Source organism: Anas platyrhynchos, chromosome 10 (assembly GCF_047663525.1).
Source record: "Anas platyrhynchos isolate ZD024472 breed Pekin duck chromosome 10, IASCAAS_PekinDuck_T2T, whole genome shotgun sequence".
NCBI lineage: Eukaryota > Metazoa > Chordata > Aves > Anseriformes > Anatidae > Anas > Anas platyrhynchos.
Window position 1 is genome coordinate 13,902,259 of NC_092596.1, and position 15,727 is coordinate 13,917,985.

General features: G+C 49.5%; 1 long non-coding RNA gene across 1 annotated transcript; it reads left to right on the forward strand.

Moving 5' to 3' along the window:
• Positions 1–3,376: 3,376 nt before the first annotated feature.
• On the forward strand, positions 3,377–14,341 carry LOC106016456 (uncharacterized). The gene is made up of 3 exons (XR_002401199.4): positions 3,377–3,673; positions 4,035–4,181; positions 12,805–14,341. It is a non-coding gene; the product is annotated as an uncharacterized lncRNA (long non-coding RNA).
• Positions 14,342–15,727: the final 1,386 nt, after the last annotated feature.

Sequence of the window (15,727 nt, forward strand, 5' to 3'; positions counted from 1 at the left end):
AAAAAGCAGGAGAAGGAAATAATGTCAGTGCCATAGCCAGCTGTTTTTCACTCCTGAAGGAGTGAAATTCCTTCCCCTCTTCCCTGGGTTCCCTGAGCACCAGATGGAAGCTGAACCAGGGACTTGCCTGTGGGACAATAACTCCAAACATACTGCAACCTTGAGCAGGAAAGTTGCACGCTTGAATTTGCTGCTTTCAGCTGAATCCTCCCTCTCGCTTAGAGACTCGGAAGACAGAGGAGGCTTGGGAGCAGCAGCTCGCAGCTGCCGTGGCAGATGGATGGTTATCACGGGTCTTGGCGGTACAGGCTGCATACTTATGTCTTCCCGAGGAAGGGGCATATCCTGTGACCTCGTCGAGAGCATGCGAGGAAGAATCCTGCTATGTTTTCAATGACAAAAGCTGGGACCTGAAGCCTTCACCCCTTTCCCCGAGTCCTCCCTCCAACAGAACTGCACAGGGTTGGACCCAGCCTGAAAAGATCTTCCTGACTCAGGAGACAAAAATAAACAGCGATGTAAAAAGCTTCCCTGCATTATCACTTCTCTATTTGAACCTGGAACAAGGGCCCTGAAGAGGAACAGAGTGTAATTGCAGTGTCCACAGAAAAGAAATACTAATGAAAACAGGCAGAGCCAGGAGAATTCGCAAAGAAGAGGCATAGCAGAGCAAGTATTTATTACCCTGGCACTTAACACTCCGGCTGACAGGTGTCTTAGGGAAGCAATAGCCAGCTTTTATTATTAGGTGCTTATACCACAGCAGCGCTCAGAGGGGGAACTGTTGATGTACGGCTCCTGCAGTGAAGGACATTTGGGAGCAGATAAATGTGTCCCCTGTGCCCGGACAGCCACACAGCCCAGAGCCCCACTCAGCCGGATGAAGGAAAATGTCCCCTGGGATGCAGTGCTCTTCCTCTGCCCTTCAAGGGTCCTCAGCCTCTGTAGCTATTCCAGAAGCCTCCCCCTGGCATGGGGTAAGAGCCCCAAAGCCGGCCAGAGTTAGCATTCATGCATTTGGGTGATGGGATCAAAAACCCCAACATCAGCTTGGGGTTCCCCCTGTGGAAGGAGCTCTCAGCTCTGCTTCCCTCTCCCCATAATGTGAGTAGGTCTGACACCGCAGGATTCCCACTCGTGGGGCTCTCCCATCACTGTGCTGCTGCCTGCGAGTGAATGGCACTTCTGCCTGCAAAGCCCGGTTCCTCCTGACCGAGCTCATCCATCAGCAGCTTGTCAGCAGGAACATGATTTGAGACTTTGCGGTCGCCCCACTCCACGGAGAACGTTTGCGCTTGATGGATTTGTGGCTTGCTGGGATTCACTCTCCCTTAAGCTTTCACACGTTGGCAGGCCGCGGGGGCCCCGTGGGGGGTCCCAGGCTTTGGCACCTGAAGCACTCGCTCCTGCGAACTGGAGGTGGCAAAAAGTGGCTGCGGCTTCTCTCCTGCCTGCCCCCAGCACCTTCCCTTTTCATGTCAGGGGTACAGGTGCAGCAGCCCAAGCAGCAGGACAGGCTGCTTCCCAGCACAGACCTGCTCAGGTCCATTTGTGGATGCTCACATTCCTTTGTCAGACGATGTGCCCGGAGCTGTGGGCATGGGTTTCGACCACACGAAAGCTCCTGGTAGTGGGAGAGCCACCCTTTCAGCTCCCAGAGAAAAAACGTTTGAAAAACAGCACTGGGTGGTTTCCTTTCGAAGGGGAGAGGCGTTGGAGCTAGCTGAGCATTAGGCATTTTATAAAAGCACTTTGGGATCCCTGATAAATAGCAATCTAGGAATTGACAGCAGTGGTTTCAGCAGAGGTGGTATTGCAGCCGTGATAGTCTAAGGACGTAAGTGAGGCAAGGCTGGTAGGAAGAAATATTTTTTTTATTACCCAGATAGCACAGCCAGGGAAAAGAAGCCAGGCTTTCAAGACCACAAACTCCTCTTCTGATCTGGTGCCATAAACTTCAGGCTTAGGCCTGTGAAGGGCTGGGCTGGGCTGGCTTGGTAATGAGGCAATCGGGGAGAAAAAGCTCCTTGCTCCATGCTGCCTAGCGAGCCGCTTACAGGGGAAAAGGTATTTCTTAGGCTTTTGTGAGGAATGGGGGAGAACAGGAGACATAATAGCACTGCTGAGTTTATTCAGAAAAAGAAAAAAATCGTGCAATGTTCATGATTTAAAAAAATAAATAAAAGAGGGAGATAAAAATACATAGGGTACAGACAGAAACCTCCTCTAAAGTTAACATGCAATTTTTTTCAGCACACATGGGTTTTGCATTTGCACAAGGAGCAGTAAGTCTCTGGTCGGATCCCAGCTCAGCTATACATCAGCACAGCCCTGTGCTGGAAAGGTCTGTAACTCATCAGCCTATCTCTGGCACTCGAGGGTGGTTGTTTAGGCTCATAGAATCATAGAATCATAGAATATCCTGAGTTGGAAGGGACCCTTAAGGATCATCAAGTCCAACTCTTGACACCGCACAGGTCTACCCAAGTTCAGACCATGTGACTAAGTGCACAGTCCAATCTCTTCTTAAATTCAGTCAGGCTCGGTGCAGTGACCACTTCCCTGGGGAGCCTGTTCCAGTGTGCAACCACTCTCTCTGTGAAGAACCCCTTCCTGATGTCCAGCCTAAACTTCCCCTGCCTCAGCTTAACTCCATTCCCGCGGGTCCTGTCGCTGGTGTTAATGGAGAAAAGGTCTCCTGCCTCTCGACACCCCCTTACGAGGAAGTTGTAGACTGCGATGAGGTCTCCCCTCAGCCTCCTCTTCTCCAGGCTGAACAGGCCCAGTGCCCTCAGCCGTTCCTCGTACGTCTTCCCCTCCAGGCCTTTCACCATCTTCGTAGCCCTCCTCTGGACACTCTCCAACAGTTTCATGTCCTTTTTATACTGTGGTGCCCAGAACTGCACACAGTACTCGAGGTGAGGCCGCACCAGCGCAGAGTAGAGCGGGACAATCACCTCCCTCGACCTACTAGCGATGCCGTGCTTGATGCACCCCAGGACACGGTTGGCCCTCCTGGCTGCCAGGGCACACTGCTGGCTCATATTCAACTTGCTGTCTACCACGACCCCCAGATCCCTCTCTTCTAGGCTGCTCTCCAGCGTCTCATCGCCCAGTCTGTACGTGCAGCCAGGGTTTCCCCGTCCCAGGTGCAGGACCCGGCACTTGCTCTTATTGAACTTCATGCGGTTGGCGATCGCTCCTCTTACAATTCCTCCTTGCTGTTGTGAATCTTTAAGTATCTGCGCCAGACTGTAATCCCCAGTTTGACTGTAAAGCTGGCCTTTACCTTCACACTGCCTTATTACATCCAGCTTAAATTATGAGGGGCATTGAGACAGGGTTGATAAGGAGGATTTATTAAGCTTGAGTGACCATCTATAGCGATGCAGCACTGAGTGACTCCAATTCCTTTTTCTTCTCCCTCTCCCAGAGAACAGCTGCTGCCAGAATATACTCGTTACCGAGTGTGACCCCTCAAGCAACTGGTGTTGGAAGGCTTCACTTGAGGAGGAGAGGATTGGATTCAGGTGACTGTGGTTATAAAGGGAGGCATCTCTCTAAGCAGCTGGCTTGGGAGAGCTCTGCTCCAGAGGTGTGGGGTTTGTAAATGGTCCTGGGCAGGGGAATTCCTGGAGGTTTGTTATCTCATGGAGGCAGTGTGGTGGCCTAGGTGAGGAGCAGAGATGTACAAAGTCTGGGTACTGGGGTAGGAACATTGGGTGGGTTATGTGATGGTCACAGGAGCTCAGGGTGGTGAGGAGAAGCAAAACACAAACCAACTCCTGAGTACTGGGAACACCAGTGGCTGTCTGCTGGGATGTGCAGGTGGCTGTGCCATGTCCCAGGGTGGAAAGCAAGCCTGTGGCAGAGCAACACTGCTCCTCTTCTGCACCCCATCAGGGGTGCTGGGAGGAGGTTGGCATCCTCCATAGGGTTTTTAAAGAATTAATGAGTAGGATTTGGGTGACATTTCCCTTCCTGTGCTAAGTTTGGAGTGTAATTGTTCTGCTGCTTGTTTGGGCTTTTTGCAGCCCTGCTGTCTGGGGAGCTCGTTTGCGTAATTTTGTTGGGTCCTGGCTAATAATGACGTCACTTAAAAACAATTCATTTTGCTGGACTGAGAGTGGGCTTCGTTGTCATGGCAACCTTTGATTCGGAGACTTGCGGGAAGGAGACAGGTAAGTGCTTGAAATTGCCATATTTCAGCATGGTTTCAAATGCCTCAGAAGTCTAAGACCGGTTTTCCATAAATGAAATTTCAAGTCGTGTTGAAATACTTTGTAAACAAAATTCATTTATTGCCTGAGGAAAATGGGGCGGAATTTAGTTGGAGAAAACACTTTTCTAAAAATGAAGGTTTCATGAAGCATTCTGCCAACTAACGGGAGTTTAATGCAGTCAGGGTGTGCTAATGCTGCTTTGCTCCCCAAAACAGCTTGGTAGAGATGCCCTTTCCCTGCAAGGGGTGACGGTCCCCCCTACAGCTGCCCAGGGAAAGGGATTTACCCTGTGTGCTGTGGGGGGCAGCACCTGCAGAGGTCATGGAGAGGGATGGATGCATGATCTGATGAGAGAAATCTTTAATTGCTTTCAAAAGCAACCCCATGTTTGTTGTGCATTATATTATCTGGATCAAAGAAACAATTTGTTCCCAAAAATTGGATCAAAGTGTGTTACCTTAGCCAAAATACTTTGGAAGGCTCCCTCATAGCTAGATATCTGTGCTTATTACACAGTATTCTCATCATAAGTGCTCATGGTTTCTGTGAAAATCAGACCTGGACAATGTTAGCTCCTGTGGATATCAGAAAGCCTGAACTGGGGTTTTAGAGAGACATTTCAGCCTGGGAAGGGCTGGGCTTCTGGTGAGAGACTCCCAGTTTGGAGATGCCATGTGCCATCTGTGAAAGCTGTGTTGTGCTGACTTCATTTCAAAGTGAAAATCATGTTGGCAATTTGGTTGGGGGCTTTGATTCTGCAGCCTCCTAAATATTGTCTATGGGGGCACCCAAAGGTCTGCGAGTGGAGTTGTTTGTGTAAGGAGAAGCTGGTGCACTGCCACCACCAGGATGTGGGTTGAACACTTATCTGGACCCTGACACCTGCCTGAAATCCTGCATCTCTTTCTTTGCCTGGAATGAGGTGGTCATTTGGGGTTGACTTTCCTTCAGAGGTGAAAGAATCAATTGGCACCTAAACTCAGGCACAGAAAGTCAGCCTTTAAGGCACAGGGCAAAGGCACAAGGTGCTATTTCAGCTGGCATCCCCAGGGAGCAGAAGCCACTGAATACAATGTCAGAGCTGGCATCAGCTCCTGCCTGTTCAAGACCCTTTCCCAACCAGATTGATGCTCAGGGCAGCTCTGGAGAACTGCACTGGCCACAGCAGGATGAGAGCAGGTCCTGCGGCAGTGGTGAGGAGGGAGCTGTGGGGGCACGTAACCCCAGGGAGGGCAGGGAACTGGGTCTGCACTTCTCATGCTTGCAGGGAGCCTCTTGCTGGCGTATATAGACAGTGCCTGAAATAGAAGCTTTTTTGGAAACAGCAAGGAAAAAAAAAAAGGCATTTCGGAAGGACTCCAACCCTTTTCCATGTGATCTGCCCAACCCTTCAGAGCGGTGGTTGCTTTTTTTTGGTGGTGGAAGCTATTCAGGGAATTTGACCTGAATTTTTGCATCACTTTGGGTGCCTGGAAATTGCATGTATATAAAGTAAATAAGTAATTTGCTGAGAAGTTATTGCCCAGCTCTGTGTGGGGAGAAGGCAGGTATTCAAAAACTTAGCCCAGCTTTAGTGCAGGTGATTCCTGTGCTCACAATTTATGGGCACAGAAGAGCTGATATACTGGGAGAGCCAAAATGCTTGTCGCAAGAGTATCCAGTTTCTGATAGCAGTCAAACAGCAGATGCATGACAGTGAAAGCCTAAGATTATAGGAAGCATCTTGCAGAGCTTCCCTGGGGTTCTTTCTCAGCTTCCAGCAATCTGTGGCTCAGGGATTTGCCAGTAAAAGATGTGCCCTTGTGCTTAATAGTTCTCACTGGATTTCCTGCTGCTGTGCTGTGAGTTGGTCCAGTAGCTTTGTAAACTCATAACAGCCATGTCCATGTCCTGCAGAAAGGAGTTTTCCTGCTGCTTTGTGGCATGAAGAACTTTCAGCTAGGCTTTGGGTCTGTTTTTCCCTCTTTCATTGCATGTCCACTGGTGAGCTTGCGTTAGAAGAGAAGGTGAGCCCTGGATCCTTGTCCATCCTTTCCCTACCTCATGCAATTATACACTTGGACTTGGGGCCCTTCATCCCCACGTAAGAGCTCTTCCAGCTGGAGGAGTCATGGCTCTGGGGGCTGAGGGAGCTGCGAAGCCACGGCTGCAGGATGTGACCTGGCATGGACAAGCTGTGCTGAGCACGGCGGACAAAGGCACGATGTGCTTTCTTCTCTTCATACCTCCAAGTACAGCTGCTCCTGAGCAGAAGCTGAGAGGTGTGGAGCAGCAACATGATGTACATGTGCCCAGAAAGGTGGGGTTAATGTGGTACCAGTTCTGTGCCCTTCAGATGTGTGCCTGTTGCTCAGTGTCTGACTTAGGGCTTCCTGGAGTGCCTTTGGTGATGTTTGCTCCACGCAGAGCACCTGGGTGCTGCCATGCCAGGACCCTCTTGTGACCAGTGGGGTGTGCAGTGCACTTGAGCATGGGTTCTGTGAGCGGCAACATTTCCAAAAATCAGACTGGATGACTCCAGAGTGTACTGAGACATCTCATGTGGCACACGAGCTCAGTCCACAGGCTGCAGGAGCGGTGCCTGTAGCACCTCGGTGCTCTCCACCCCAGAAGGATCTGTAGGAGCCTGTTCTGCAGAGTGCTGCTTTTCGCAAAAGCCGACTGAGAGTGCTGTCAGGCTGCAGCTCTCAGTTAGCAGCACTTGAAGTAAATGAGATTTACATAAAGGAGGGACTGATGAAAGCTCCATGGGGGCAGCAGGGTGCTCGGAGCTGCCATCTCTGAGCCTCCCTCTGCAGCTCTGCCCTGACCCCAGCTTCCCTGCTGTCCTGGCTGGGGCTGCTAATGGTGCTGTCAGGCCCCTCCAACCCCATCAACACCCAGCTCTTTCCATCCTCCCTTGCCCTTGCTCTGCTCAGCGGGGGCACTTCCATCTCACACCAAAGGGTTTTTACGGTTTTGCTCCCGGCTGCTGGCTGCCAGTCGTGCCCAACAATAGCAGGGAGTTTTAATGATGTAGATAAATATTTCTTGAGAGCAGAGAATTCACTTTATTAGTGATCAGGACAGCTTTTCAGGGACAAAACATGGATTTAGAGCTTAATCCCTGGCTCTTGCTGTGTTGCAAGCGCTCTCTAAAACCTTTGTGGACACCGAGGCCATTTTGGAGTTTCAAAGTTAAACAATCCCTCTCTCTCCTCCTTGTAATCACCAGGAGTAGGATTGGAAAATCAAAGCCTCAGATGTGAATATATTCAGCTCTTAAGGTGTCTCTCCGCCTTGAACCTGCTTGTATGGCCTGTCTCCAAATCTTCCTAGCTTATTTCCTGCACAAAGGGCTTGAGCCAGTCAGCAAAGTTCAATCTCTCTGATGCATGGTTATGTTGCAAATAAAAGTGATGATGCATTTTAGCATAAATAAATATTAATTTGTTTTTTTTCACCATTTCATTTATTTGCCATCTGTGATTCTCCTGATTAGAAAATCATAGCGTCATCTAATCAAGGACAGGAAAGGATGAGCTGGGGCTTCACTGGCCCATCCTGCAGCACAGAGATCACCTTGCAGATGGTTGAACCCAGTGGCTAATCTATGGCTGAACATCGGTTATCCCGAGTACTGGGAAAAGAGTTAAAAATTTGTCCCAATGAATTCCAGGGATGTGGTCCAGCTCCAGGGCAAAGAGAAGTGGGGGTTCAGCTCCAGAAAGCCCTGGCTTTGAATGGCCCTCTCCAGGCCAGCCCTAAAATTCTGGAAACCTCCTCAAAACTTAGTAATGAGATGCTTGGGAAGAGAAGGGAAAACACAGAAGGTAACCAATAAAGTAATCTGCAAGGAAAAAAAAAATCAGTGGACAAAAGGCTTTGTTGTGCCAGTGGTGGAACCACTCAGGCAGCCACAATAGCGTGCTCCCTCCCCATTCTTTGTGCCCCAGCTCTGTACTTTTGTGGTTATTATCTCGCCTGGACCAGATGGGTGTTGACAAACAATAGACCAGGTAGCTCTGATTTTTCCTTGTGTGCATGGTCAAAGGGAAGGAGTCATCTGCCCTTCGGAGTCTGATTTGTCATTGTCCTCACACTGCTTTACTCTCTCTGCTCCACAGTGCAGAACAAAGACCTGAATTACGGCAGAAGATGAATGGGGGCTTTGGGAAACTATTAGAACAATTAGGCACCAAAGCACAGCACGGAGGGAGGGCAGAGGGGTGGCCACTGTAAGAGCCTGAGTCTTTTGAGATCTGGGAAGGTTTGGAGCTGCTCCTCCAGAGGGAAAGCAGGAGAGGGAAGCAGAGGAAGGTCTGGAGAGGTGGCAGCAGCTGCCATCAGCTGTCCTATGACCAGATGGATGGATCAGGGAGCCTGAGGGCAGCCTGACTGAGCTGGGTGCTGCCCTGAGATATTTTTGGCTCTGTACCTCCATCCTGGGTGACCTGAGCCGTGGTGGGAAACGTGGCATGGGGGGGAGCAGAAAGAAGGAGGCAATTTGTTGCTTGAAAAAAAAGCAGTGATGATGAAAAGCTAGAAAAGGGAATAAATCCCATCATAGCTCTGCCATTAATTTTTCTCTGATGTGATGGGAGACAGAGTGGTGTGCACGTTTCCCTTCTGCACTATCCCCAGGACGTAGCCTTCACCTATTAGTCCCAGATTGGAGAAGAGGTTTTATTCCCCCCAAACCGAACTTTGTGACAATGGAAAATGAGCTCACGACTCTCTGGCTGGCAGGATGGTGTGAAAAAAATAGTGATATAAAAAAACAGTAATCTCTTTAGAAAAGAAATGCCTGGTCTCGCTTGGCAGGTGTTATTTATTTTTCCTAGCAGAGGGAGCAAGGAGTTGCAGCTGGAATCTCCGGTTGGCTTCCCAAGATACTGCTGTGACATTTTAATGATCCAATTCCCCTCAAAGGTGGCATTTTCACTTGTTCTCCTGACCTATCGCTGTACATTTGGTGTGAAACAAACTGCGCCGCTATCAGCCCTGACATCTCAGGCCCAGAGAAAAAAAACTAAGGCTGCGATACTAATGCGGTGGATGGACTCTTCACCCTGCTAATCCCTCCGAGGATGTCTTCTCACCGTGCTCGGCAGCCACGGGCTCTTCAGGAGCACATTGGTGCGATGTTGCTTGCCCTTGCAGCTTCCACTGGCAGGGGCTGTGGCTCAGTGCATCCAAGTGGTGTTTCCTGGCCCATTTACACCCTGCTCCTGCAGGGCTAGTGGTGATGTTTGTGCTGGTGAGACCCTTTTCTCGCTCTGTAGCATGACTACAGAGGATGAAGATCTGGGACCTGCAGGACATCCTACAGCCAGCCTTCACTTTCCACTCTCCTGCGATAAACTGGTTCACACGGGTGTAAAGTGCGTGCAATGAATAACACAACTGCAGCAAAATAGTTTATGTAAAGCACCGACGTGGGAGAAATTTCATAAGAGGTTTCATACCTCAGAAAGTCCTTTTGTCAAAAATAGAAGCATTTTCTCTAAGGAAAAAAAAAAAATAACGCTCAAGTTTCTTGCACAGTCTTCCTGTTGTGCTGGTGCTCTTCTGACTGTTGTAGGGATCCTTTTTGGGAGTGTGAGCCACTGTCACCGCTCTTTTCTGGGAGCAAACAGGAGCACAGCAGAGCTCTAGGATGGGGTTGTGGTGCTCCCGCTCCAGAGGCACGGGGCGGTTGTGGGGACCGGGAGAATCCAGGCGGAGAATCCAGGCCATGGAAATCAATGCAAATGACTCTGCTTGCTGAGTTGCAAGCCCATTTGCTCTGTAGGAAGCACGGCTGTCAGCAGGGACAGGCGGCGAGAGGGGTGGGATCTCACAGCTTGCGAGATGAGATGGGGAAGGCAGTAGATGCAGGTTTTTCTGGCTTCAGGGAGGGCAGCAGCTCCAAGAGGGCAGGCTGGGTGCAGGGGGACACGAGCAGGGACACTGGGTCCCGCTGTGAACAGCAGTTGGCCTTGTGGGCAGCGGGACCAGTGCCTGCAGAGGGGCTCTGTGCCCTGATAACTGCCCTGGTTGGTTCCCTTGTGCTGGGAAAAACTCTGCTTGTGTTGCAAATTAACATTTCTAGGTGTTTTTAACAAGAAATCCCTTTTAAGGAAGGGGCTTTGTTTTCATTTGGAGATGCATGTGATGGGGTGTGTGCCTCAGTCCTCGCTGTTGTTATAGGTTAATTATTGTGAGCAATCAGTGATTACCGCTCTCAGAAAGGCTTTTCCCTGCTGGTCAGGGTGCACACGAGGCGTTCACAGCTTTTTACTCAGGGACTTCTCTGGGCCCAGCAGGTGCCTTGGATTGTGGTGGGGGTCTGAACAGTCCTGTGTGGTGTCTTTTAAAATTTATAATCTAAATACAGCTAGCTAACATCTCTCCATACTCGTGTGAAGCTTTGTGCAGGATCTTCTAGACTAAGTCTTGTGGGTTTTCTCCTTTTTGCAAGTTTCTCATGCAGTGAGGCAGCTGGAACAAGCCCAGTGAGGTGTCCGGTGGTAACGCATCAGTTTTCAAAGATGCAGCTGAGAAGCCTAACACCTGTAGCTATTGCCTTTGCTACGCTTACAAAAATGAAGAAGAGGTGGAAGGAGGCATCAGGAGGTTCCTGGTGAGGCCACTGCAAGGATGGGGAGCCCCCAGGAGACCTGCTGGCCTCAGAGCCAGGCAGACTTGGGTACGGCCATGAACATCCCCTCCTGCCAGGAGACACTTCCAGCATTGGCCTCTCCACAGTATTTTTTTCCTTTTTTTTTCCTTTTTTTTTCCTTTCCTGGCAGATCCAGTCGCCAGCTCCTAAAATGGGGTCAGGCATATGGGATCGTGGCAGGAACGAATCCGCCTGGCTCGAGTTCAAGTTCATAAGAAACTCAGTTGCCTTTTCATCTTTTTTCAAACCAAATCCCAGGCATAAATGACGTGGACTAGGCGCTTCCTGGCACCTGCAGCTGCTCCCCAAAATTGACTTTCCTGTCCCCATTCCTGCTGGTGGCGCAGAGCTGCCAGCTGAGCGCCGGCCCCCGCCGCAGCCCCGCGTTGGCATCCAACAAAAGTTCAGCCAGCTCCGAGCGCTTCAGACTCAGCGAATTATTTTCTGACAAAATGTTGGTTTATTGGGAAATTTCCGGCTGGCTCTAATTGGGACAGCTGTTGAGGCGGCAGTTTTCCCGAGAACTAAAAGTCGCTTTCAGATGAGCGCAGCTCTTAAAACGGCTGCTGCTTTGATAACTGCTCATTGCCTTTCTTGTCTGATTATTGAGCTTAGTATCTTCCTGCAAGCTTAAAAAAAAATCCACTTTGCCTGTTTGATCTTTTTTCTTTTGTAAATATTATCTTCAGCCCCCCCCCTCCTCCTTCAAGGAGAATGTGTCAGTTCAGATTTTACCCTAAACTTGAGCTTTGCAAAAATTAATGTATGTAGCATTTCAGATTAAGAGCTTTTTTTAACCCCAAGCTTCCCAGTGTTCATAAACACTGGGGGGGGGAAAAAAAAAAAAGTCAAACCAAACATTTTCCTTGTCTTAGCATGGGAGATCCTGCCAAGGAAATTAACGGGGCCTGTCTCCACAAAGGGAATAAGCCCATCTTGGTCTGTTGGTGGTACTGAGATGTGCAGCCTGCTAGTTTTCTGTAATGACATTTTTTTAACGTAATTGTTTTTCCTTACTAATTCTACACGCATTTTCACCACCAAACTGAAGAAGCTGGTTAGAGCATGCGGAGGTTCCCAAATAGCTCGTACAGTCCCAGAGTCTATGAGCTGGAAACTTGGTATTCTCGGGGAGTTGGGAGGCGCAAGGCTTGATGAAAGCCCTTGATAAAAGAGTATTATGAGTCTTGCTCTGATCTGCCAGCTCTCCCCGAGCTCATGCCAGGGACCAGATTGCCCCAGGCACTCTGCCGAGTCGCTCAGCTGTCCCCTTCATTCTCACACCAAGGGGCTGCAGTGAGCGGCTCCCTGGGGAATACCCATTACGGATGTGGAAATTGCTCCAGAGCAGAGTGAGGGATGGAGTGAATTTGGTTCAGATTGATTCAAAAGCTTTTTCTTTCTTTCTTTCCTTTTTTTCCCCCCTATATGGCTTTCCAGTGAAATAGGAAAAATGAAAAAAATTCATCTTGTCATCTTGATATTTTGTTCAAACCTAAACAGTGTTTCCTTTTCTCCCCTTTTTATTTAAAGAAGGTCACGTTTTAAATGAATGATGGTGTGCTGAGGTGGAAAAACTTGAAGCAATTCATTTAGAAAAAGGATTGGTGAAACGTTTTGGTATTCTTAGAATGTTTCATTTCGAAACAGATTGGAAAAAAAATGTTTTGCTGCTCTTTTCTCTTGGATTGTGGTTCTGTTTGTTTTGCTTTTAGCTTAAACTAATTGCCAAATTCTGCTTAAGTTTGCTAATTGTTCAAATGCTGCAAGCCTCTGTTGTGCACCAGAGCTGTGGTTCATTTAAAACCACGGAAATGTCTGACTGCAAACCACACGGATGCAAGGATCTAAGAGGAGCCTCCTTATTTTTGGGTCCCTTGTGTTGCTTGCACCAAGAATCATTACCTGACAGTACTGCAACCTTTAATTCCCCTACAGGCAATCCCCAGCTGGTGGGAGACCCTTCTGCATGACCCCAGGACCTATGGGACACACACAGCACCTTGTGCCCAGCTGCTGAGCACCGTCCCACCCTCGGTGGCAGAGGGAAGGGATTTAAATGGAGAGGAATGGAGTTTATATTTAGAGCCGGAGGATGCTCCTTCATCAGATTACGACAGTTTTAAGTAGGTCAGGCTGGAGACCCGAGATACCCGAGTCCCCTTCAAAGGCATCCGTCCGTCACTTATTATTCCAGGCATTTCCCTTTCGCTCTGCCTTCCTTTCACAGCCCTTTGTCGCTGCTTCTGGGCTGTGCCAGCCCTTGCAGTGCGTTCCTACACTTGCTCCTTTCATTGCCTTTCCTGTCCCTGTGTCCCCCTTGGCCCTGGGGCCTGGGACTTCAATTCAACAAAGATGAGAAGGGTTTGCAGGGGTCGCATTGCAAAGCTCTTAACCCCATCTCTATTGCTCTCATTTCCTGAAAAACCTGAAATCCCCTCTGCTTTGGCACGGGCAGGTCTCACATGGGAGCACGGCTCTGACCTTTCTGTTCTGGCACCAGAACCAGCAGCGAGCAGCACCCGCTTGTTTTCATTGAGCCCTTCCCTCTATCTCAGCCTGTTACATTTTTCAACTCTCGGTGGGATTTATTTTTTTTAATTTTTTTTTAAACTCAAGGCCTCCTTCGAGCTGATCACAAGGGAACGCTGAGTGCTTGTTTTTTAATATTCTGACAGGTGCTATTTTGCTATTTGCTTGTGATGATTCAGGACATTTGCATCTCTTTGTCCTTAATTAAAAAGCGCTTCACCCTTGCTGCAGGGATATGGCAGATTTCTCTTGATCTATTCATTTTTGGGGATTTTTAATCAACATATCCACTCCATCAGTGCGGGTGCATTTCTGACAGGGGGGTGAAGCTTAGCGCAGTGTGTGGAGAGCTGTGTGGGTGTAATTATGGCTTGCTTTTTTTTTTTTTTTTTTGGTGGATTTGACTGCTGTTGAAAGGCGTTCTCTAACAGCCTCCTGGAAGGCAGGAGTCCCCTGTCCACCAAACCCATGGATGAAGACAAGGGGGAAATTTGCTGCCAAGCTCCCCCAGGAGCTGATGGTTTCCCTTCCCAGGTTTCCCAAAGTACCCATGGCAGGTGATGAGTAGCTGGCTCTGGAATCCACCTGTGCTGTAGGGCACTGGCTGTTTGGAAATACCCAGAGGGGAGGCACCCCAGTACCGCACCCCATGGGGAGCCTGCCGTGTGCTCCCACACCTACTTCTCCACCCCATAACCCCACTGCCCAGCCCGGCATGCTTGGTTCCCAGTGCTGCTTTCCCATTCCAGCCTCAAATCGTCTCTCTCACAAAATATCAGGCTAAGAAACAAGCCCTGCAAGGCTCCGGCTGCTTTCGCAGTGTTTATCTGTGCAGCTCATGCAGGTCAGGGTGTGCGGGCTCGTGGGAACCTTTGAAGATTATTTCTCTTCATTTTTTTTTTGAAGAGACTTCAGTTTCCTCTCAAATCTTTTAACTTCACCTCCTTTCAGCGCATCGGCCCGGTTTCCCTGAGACTTAACAGCGACGAACAAGATTAAGATTGGAGCTTAGCGAGTATTAGGGGAAGATCTCTCATTGCTGACGTGCTGGCAATTACCAGGTCCAGCAGCCTGGCAGCAAAGGGCAGCCACCTCCCCGGAGAGCTCTCACTAACCCCTGTTGGGGTGGCTCTGTGAACGCCACCAACCCAAACACTGCCTTAAGGCATGACAAAATCCAGCCCCTCCTAAAAGCATCCCTCAGGTTCAGGCACTTGAGAGAAAAGGGCATCGGGACATTTCCCTCCTGCTGGTGTGATACCAGAGCTTCGCAGGGAAGGGAAGCAAAGAGACCCTGCAATCCCTCGGAGCTTCCAAGAGGAAAAGAGGTGTGAGAACGTGGGCTCGCTGCGGGCAGCTGAACCCTGCCACAAGTGAGCATTATTTACTACTGGATAAACGTTCCCGAGGCAGTGTGGAAAGAAATTCCCACATCTCCAGGCAGAAATGCCCTGAAGGTATTAACAAAAAACGTAACTGTGATTCCCTCTGCCTTTCTCAAAGCCTGCCAGGCTGGTGGATGGTGGTGTGCCTCAGCTTCCCAGCAGGCATGGAGAGAGTCAGGTAGGGTTAGGGACTGCATGGGATTTGGTCCTGAGTACCATCTTCTGTCCTTGACCCTCCTGGTTCCTTTTCCCCTCCCCTGAACTGATGTTGACAAGGAGCTAGCTTGTCTTGATCCAGAGGCAGAAGTGTTTCTGCAGTGATGAGGAGCAATCACTCCTGTTCCATGCAGCTGCTTGTCCCCAAGGTTTGTGTCAGGAGTTGCAGACCGTTTGGAATATCCTTCCTGGGAGTGATGCTGGTGATTGCTCACCAAACTACCAGCTCGTGGTCCTGTGCTGGACATCTGATGGATGGATGGCATAGCTGCAAATTCCTGTTTGAAGCTGCATTGAGGCACCTCATGCTCAATTTGCTGAGATTTTTTCCTTTTTTATTTTTTTGCTAAGTACTGCCAACTCTCTCCCCCTCCCCACCCTCTCCTATGTACATTTTCTCTTCTCACGTATTGATCCCGAGGAGGAATGTAACATTTTAAGCCCTGAGCTGGGGAGCCTGCCAAAAGAGCAGAGCCATAAAGAAAAAGCAGGCAATGGCATCTTTCCCATCCAGGGATGACAGCGAGAACCGATTTGAGACCCAGGATCAGATCACATATCCATTTGGTGATCTCTTCTAACAAAGTAGCTTGAATGAGGGACTGTCCGTGGTGGAAGGGGATGTTGGAGGCTCCTTCAGGCCTGGCCTGATGTAGCAGCCAAGGCTGAAAGCAAAGCTCTTGCTCCCATCAGTGCTCCCATCGCCCTCCAGGACAGCGTGCAGCAGC